This window comes from Columba livia, chromosome 22 (genome assembly GCF_036013475.1).
Source record: "Columba livia isolate bColLiv1 breed racing homer chromosome 22, bColLiv1.pat.W.v2, whole genome shotgun sequence".
NCBI classification, from domain to species: domain Eukaryota; kingdom Metazoa; phylum Chordata; class Aves; order Columbiformes; family Columbidae; genus Columba; species Columba livia.
The window spans coordinates 6,935,327-6,941,600 of record NC_088623.1 but is presented as its reverse complement, the minus strand read 5'-3'; positions in this window follow the sequence as shown (position 1 = coordinate 6,941,600).

The window sequence follows — 6,274 nt, the reverse complement described above, 5'->3', positions numbered from 1 at the left end:
ACCCAGTTCTAGACCTGCTTCTGCCCCAAATCACGTTAAAAATCAGTGCATGCTGCGTTTGTGAACCACCTCCTCCCCACCCTCCTCCCCAGGTGGGTACGAGGAGGAGGGTCCCACCGGCCCACGGAGCTGGCTCAGACCGTGCCGGGTCACCGCAGCAGCGGGTGTCCCTGGGTCCCGGGCCAGGTCACCGGTGTGGGGTGGTGCAGTGTCTGCGGCCTGCGGAGGGGACAGCGGTGACACCAGCGCTCCCGGCACCTTCCGCTGCAGCTGGGACGGGGCTGGCGCTGGGGTCGGGGTGCGGATGTGGGGAGCGGTGGGAATGTTCCCTGTGTGACCCGCGGTGGAGCCGCTGACCTGCAGCCATTCTTCTGTTACAGGCACCTTCGTTACTAATCCTTGCAAGAAGCCTCAATACGTGTGCACTGGGTTTGGTTTTGAACATTTGAATAAATGCCTGGAGGTTTCGTGTGCTGTGTAAGCCTCCCTGGGAACAGACATCCTGCTCGCCGTGCCCGCGGCTGTTTGCTCAGCACCTTGGGACGCAGCAGCCCGTGCTCTGGTGCTGCGCGGGACCGACCCGTGTGGGCAGGTCAGCATCGCCTCCCCGGCCCTCCGCACAGCTTCTCCTGTTCTAGTTATTTGCTTGGAAGAGTCTGTTTGTTTTCAGGGTTGCAACCCGCTGCAGTTTGCCAGCGCGGGACAATGCCATGCGCCTCGCGCTGGCCCGAGCAGCGAGCGGGGGCGTCCGGCCGCTCTCGGGGTCCCCGGGCGCGGGGGCAGGACGCCAAGGCAAACGGCCGCGCTCGCCTGGGAACCGCTCGGCTTTGCTTTTGCTGCTCCTTTATTTTTGGGGGGACAACCAGATCATTGTCCATCGAAAGTAATAACAATAATTCTGGTTTTAAGCAGCTCTCCTCTGGCCCCTGAGGCGACGCTGCGGTAGGTGTTCTGTGCCGTGTGGGTTGTGTGAGATGAATTCACCCCCTGAACACACAGCAAAGTGCAGAGTGTGCCCCAAAACCTGCACAGCATCACCCCATGTCCTTATACCTGCAGGTGTGGGCTGGAGGTTTTCCAGTGCCGCAGTAGGGAAGAAAAGGGCAGGTTTTTGTGATTTTTGTTCTTCTCTTTCCCTTCCTCCCTGCTCTGTCCAGCAGGTCCCGGGTGCGGAGGGGGGATCTGTGCTCTCTTCACCTCCTTCCCTCTGCAAACCGGGGCTGTCGGGGAAGCACCGGGACCCCTGGGGGTGCTGGGGGGACGGGTCTGCGCTGGGTGCGCGGGGTCAGCGGGAGCCACTGGCGGAGGTGTTCTCTGGAAGCTTTCTGCAGCCTGTGCTCTGTCACCTGTGTGCTCCGCCTGTGCTCTGTCACCTGTGTGCTCCGCCTGTGCGTTAGTTGGAAAATGCCCAGTTAAACAGAAATTATTTAAGGAAATCTAATCGCAAATGTTTCCTACCCCATTCATAGAACAGCCGAGTAGTAAAGCCCGGTGAGGGAGCAGGAGCAGATGGCAGGCGCGGGTGCGGCGCAGCCGTGTTTGCCCCCGGAGCGCCTGGGCTCACTCCGCAGGGCAGGCCTGGCTGGGGGCTGCTGTGCATGGGAGTGATTGTTCTTCACCAAGTGGGGTGTTTTTCCAGCAGTCAAGTACCAGCTTTTCACCTCTGGGGCTGTGCTAATGGGCTGTTGATGGGAATTCATTAGTGAGCTCTACAACCGGGGATGAAAAGGCTCTGGAGAGCTGTCCCGCTGGCTGGGGCTGGGCCAGGTGTGTGAGCCAGGTGATGCTGCTGCAGCTCGAGGCACAGTGAAACCCTCCAGAGCCCCCAGCTCTTGCCCACAGCTGCTGAAAATGCTGTTGACGTGTCCACGCGCTCCAAGCAAACCCCGAACCTGGACAGAGAGCAGGTGTGGGTGTGGATGCGGTTGGTGTCCTGCAGAGCCCATCGCCCTGGTGGCCGTGGTTTCTCCGGAGCAAACTCTTTATTGACTTGGAAACAGCTCCTGCTCCGCAGCTGCTGCCGCGGGCGGCCGGGCTGAGCGCCGCGGCGGTGACGTGCGCGGTGACACTGGGGATCCTCTGGCTGTTCGTGCCCGGGTCTGTTCCAGCGGGTCAGCGGTCGCTGGGTTTTGTAGGTGCGGGAGGCTGAGGTTGGAGGTGCTGAGTGCCCATCCAGCAGTGAGACCACCAGGACTTATTGAACACCCAGAGGAGCTCATGGGTGTCGTGTCTCTGCTGCCCAGCTCTGCAGGGGCTCAGCAGGACCGCAGCTCGTCCCCAGCTGCCCCTCACCACCGGCTCGCTCACCCATCAGACAGGAGTGAACACCCTGCGCGGGCTGGACGGACGGGCTGTGTGTCCTTCTGCTCGATGAGCTGCTCGTGCTTGGTTGCAGCAGGAGCCGGGGAGCGTCTCCCTGGGCAGGGACACCGTGTCCTGCAGGGAAGGTGCTGGAGCTGTCAGTTTTAACTGGATTTGCTGGGGAAGGGCCTGGTCTGACAGGTGCCAGCAGAGGGAGCTGAGATTGTTCCTCACCTGCAGAACCCGCCAGAGCTGCTGGATGTGGCATTTCCCAGGTCGGGGACCTGCTGGGGACAGCGGGCAGCCAGGCTGAGCCGTGTCCCTGCGCGCCCTGCAGCGGCTGCTGGGCTGGGGGACCCAGCGTTTCTGGGGGTGTGGGGCCCTGACTGGTCCCACTAGGCAGTGGTGGCACTTGTCACCTGGCCTGTTGCCACCACCGTGGGGCTGGGCTGGCACTGGCGAGCTGGGCAGTGCTGAGGTGCCCAAAGGCAGAGCCGTCCCATCCCTGAGGAGGAGGAGGAGGGTGTCTGAGTGCTAGCGGGTCTGTGCTGTGCCTGGGCTCGCAGGGTGCCGTGCAGCTGGGGACACGGGTGACACAGCCTGGCTCTGATGGGCAGCTCGGTGCAGCCAGCCGGGCAGGGGACACGATCCCCTGTGGGACCCGTCGCGGTGCCCAGGGCTGAGCTCCCGAGCCCTCGGCACGGCTGTGCCAGCGCAGGCAGGAGGGGAAAAGGCAGCGGCAGCCCCGTGTTCTGCCTTATCTAATCTGCCCGTTCTCCCTCCTCGCTGTTTGCTGTGGCCGGGTTTCCTCAATCAATGCTGACAGCTGCAGGCTGGGCTGTGACGTCAACCTGCAGTGGCAAAGCCCAAAACCCTGGGGTGACGCTGGATGGGACCCCGAGAGGTGACCCCAGGACGTGCCCCTTGCACCTGAGCTGGGTCCACAGGACATTGAGCCTCTCGTAGGCAGCAGCGAGAGATGCCCTTGGGCTGACAGCCCGAGCGCCCCGCAGAGGGTCCCTGTCCCCCGCAGCCTTTGCTCCTGACCCCCTGCTGCTGTTGTCCCTTGCTGCCCGGGCCAGGCAGGACTCGCGGTGGCCCCAGAGCGTCTGTGTGTGCAGGGGAGAGGAGGAGCCCCCCGACCCACAGCTGGGGAGCGTCCTGGCTTGTCCAGCGCCGGCAGGAGGGGCCGGGGGCTCGGTGCTCCCTGAGCAGGGACCCCCGGGCCCAGCCCGGTGCTCGCCCGTGGCAGCGCAGGGAGCGGTGACGGTGCCTGAGAAGCAGGTTTGTCTGAATTTTAAAGGGATCTAAATAAATAGTGATAAGGAAACAATTATTTAAAGAGCAAACAAATGGAAACTGCTAAATGTACTTCTTTTTTTTGTTGTTCTTTTTTCGGGTGAAGGGTGCAGGGCCAATGTTGTCGGGTGCTGGGAGCCAGGCCCTGTGGTGCTGGATGCATGGCCGGGCTGGGGGGCAGCCTGCAGCCCCAGGGAGCTGGGAATGAGCCTCACCAGGACAAGGGGTCATGGCATCCCACCAGCAAAAAGGTTTTATGGGTCATCGGAAAACACCGGTCCTGAGGTGAGCCCGTTCCTGGTGGGCTCGTGTGCCAGGCCAGCGGGGACGTGGGACAGGGATGGCCCTGGTCGTCAAGGGGTTTGCTGCAGGCACCGCGCTGGCTGCACTTGCTGGCTCTGGTTTGCTTAGAGGGAGGGAGGAGGTGCTGCCGGGCAGGAGCTTTGGAGAAGGACGTTTCTCGCGCCCCTCGGTGGGGCCCGGGGTCCTGCTGGGCTTTGGGGAGGGGGCGGGTCCGTGGCTGGGCTGGAGCCGGAGCTGTTCCCCCCCAGCCGCGTTGCTGGGCTGTAGGACACCCACAGGACTGGGGGGTCCTGGGGCAACCCGTCCCGCGTCCCCGCTGCCCCAGCGCCCTGTGCCCCGTGGATGCCATCGCCACCGGGGCTTTGTTTCAAAGGGCAGCTTATTCCCATCCTTCCCCCTCCATGGCTTTTTCATCAGCTTTTGGTTGGGGATTAGGCACGTGTTGACAGAACAAACATTTTGCTGCCCTCCAAATCCACCACTGAGGAGAGGAGCGACGTCCTCGCTCTGCCGGTGCCCCGAGCCAGCGCGGGGCCGGGACAGCCCTCCCAGGGGACAGCAGCACTGTTTCGGGTCACGTCCCATGCCGGGGCATCAGCCTGGCTCCGGGTCGCTGCTCCCTTGCAGGGCGTTAATCGCTTTCTGCTTTAATGTCCCGTCCTGTGCAGCTCGGGATGGCAGCGAGGAGCGCTGCCCCAGCTCTGCCCCAGCCCCGCGTGTCCCCTCCCGCTGCCACTCGTGGATTTGTTCTCCCGGGGGGGACGGGGGCTGCTCGCGGGCCGGGCGCTGGCAGGGCTGAGGATGCACACGCGCTGCCCCAGGAGCTCGTGTTTGCTCGGGAAAAGCAAATTCCTCCGAGCTTCGGGGCCAGGAGGTGAAGACAACGCGCGGCCGCTCGCTGTGCGCAAGCGCAGGAGCTCGTTTGGAGTCCTGACCCCCCACGCCCGAGCCCGCAGGTCTCGCTGAGCCCCTGGACCAGGTGTCTGACCGGGCGATGCTCACGGGAACGACACGTTTCCTTCGGTGACTCACGCCTGAGTCACGTCTGGCTCTGCCGCAGCTCAGCACCGTCCTCGTCCCAGCACCGTCCTTGTCCCAGCACCGTCCTCGTCCCAGCACCATCCCTGTCCCAGCCCTGTGGGTTTTCCTGTCCCCGCCACAGTGTGTGTGCTGTCGGGGATGCAGCTTTGTACGATGTTGTGGGACACAGAACAGCGTTGTTCCCCGTGGGGGGCTCAGAGGGGTCCCCTGGGAGCTGCAAACCCAGCTCAGTGGGGTTGGGACTCTGATTCCAATGGTGACGGGAGGGGGTGGCTCTGGTCCCTGCTGCCCCCCACCTTCCCTTCTCTGTCTCGCTTTGAGCTGAGATGGGGCTGAGGTGTGGGGTTTAGGGTTATCATTGGGAATTTCGCCCCTGGAGCAAAACCTTCTGCAGGTTATTCTGGGATGGAGAGCACAGGAATGAAGGGGAAACCGCAGCCAAGAGCCGATCCTGCTCCGCGGGGCATCGCGTGCTGCCCTGCCCGCTCCGAGACCATTGGAGCTGCTGCCGCCGGCTCCCCCGGGGGTTTCCCTCCCCAGCAGCTCCCACGCTCTCCGGGGCCGCCGCTCCGTGGGGCCGTTATGCCCAAGGATCGTTTTGCATGCGGAGAGAAACACCAGAAGAAGAAGAATATGAATTTGCATTTCTTGATGGCAACTAGTGTGGGAAACAAAGCCGCCGAGGGTTTCGCTGCCGCTCGGCCCCGCGCCGGTGCTGTGTGAAAAGACAACATCGCACATCGCGTCCGCTGGCACGGGGCCCCGCGTCTCACCTGGCTGCCCCTGTGCCTGGGAACCCGGGCCCGGCGCGGGCGGGGGTGCAGCCCCTGCACCGGGGACCGACGGGCCGCGGTGAGGAACCGGGCGGTGGTCTCATGCGGATTATTTTGGGGTTTCTCCCAGCCTGGCTGGGGTTTGGGGTTTGCACGTTCAGGTGGGGCTGGTGCATGGCCAGGCCAGGCACGTCCCCCCGTGTGGGCTTGCCCCTGCACCCCAAATCACTGGTGCAGGGGGGCTGTGACCTTTCCTCATCCCCCTGTGCCAGGTTCCACCTGCCGGGCTGGGCACACCCTGAGCCCTCTGTTCCTGGCACCGATGGGCGACCCGCAGCCTTTTCCAGGCTTTTAATCCCGAGAGACAAAAGCAGGAGTGTAAAGCGACCGGAGGAAGCAAAGCGCAGGCTTTGAGCAGGGAACAGCAAACACGCCGTGGGTCCCGCTGCTCCCAGCCCGGCCGGTGTCACCGCAGCTGGGCTGGCAGTGCTGGGACGGGGCTGCGGGCAGGGGACAAGGACGGGGACAGGGGCCGCGGGCAGGGGACAGGGCCGTGG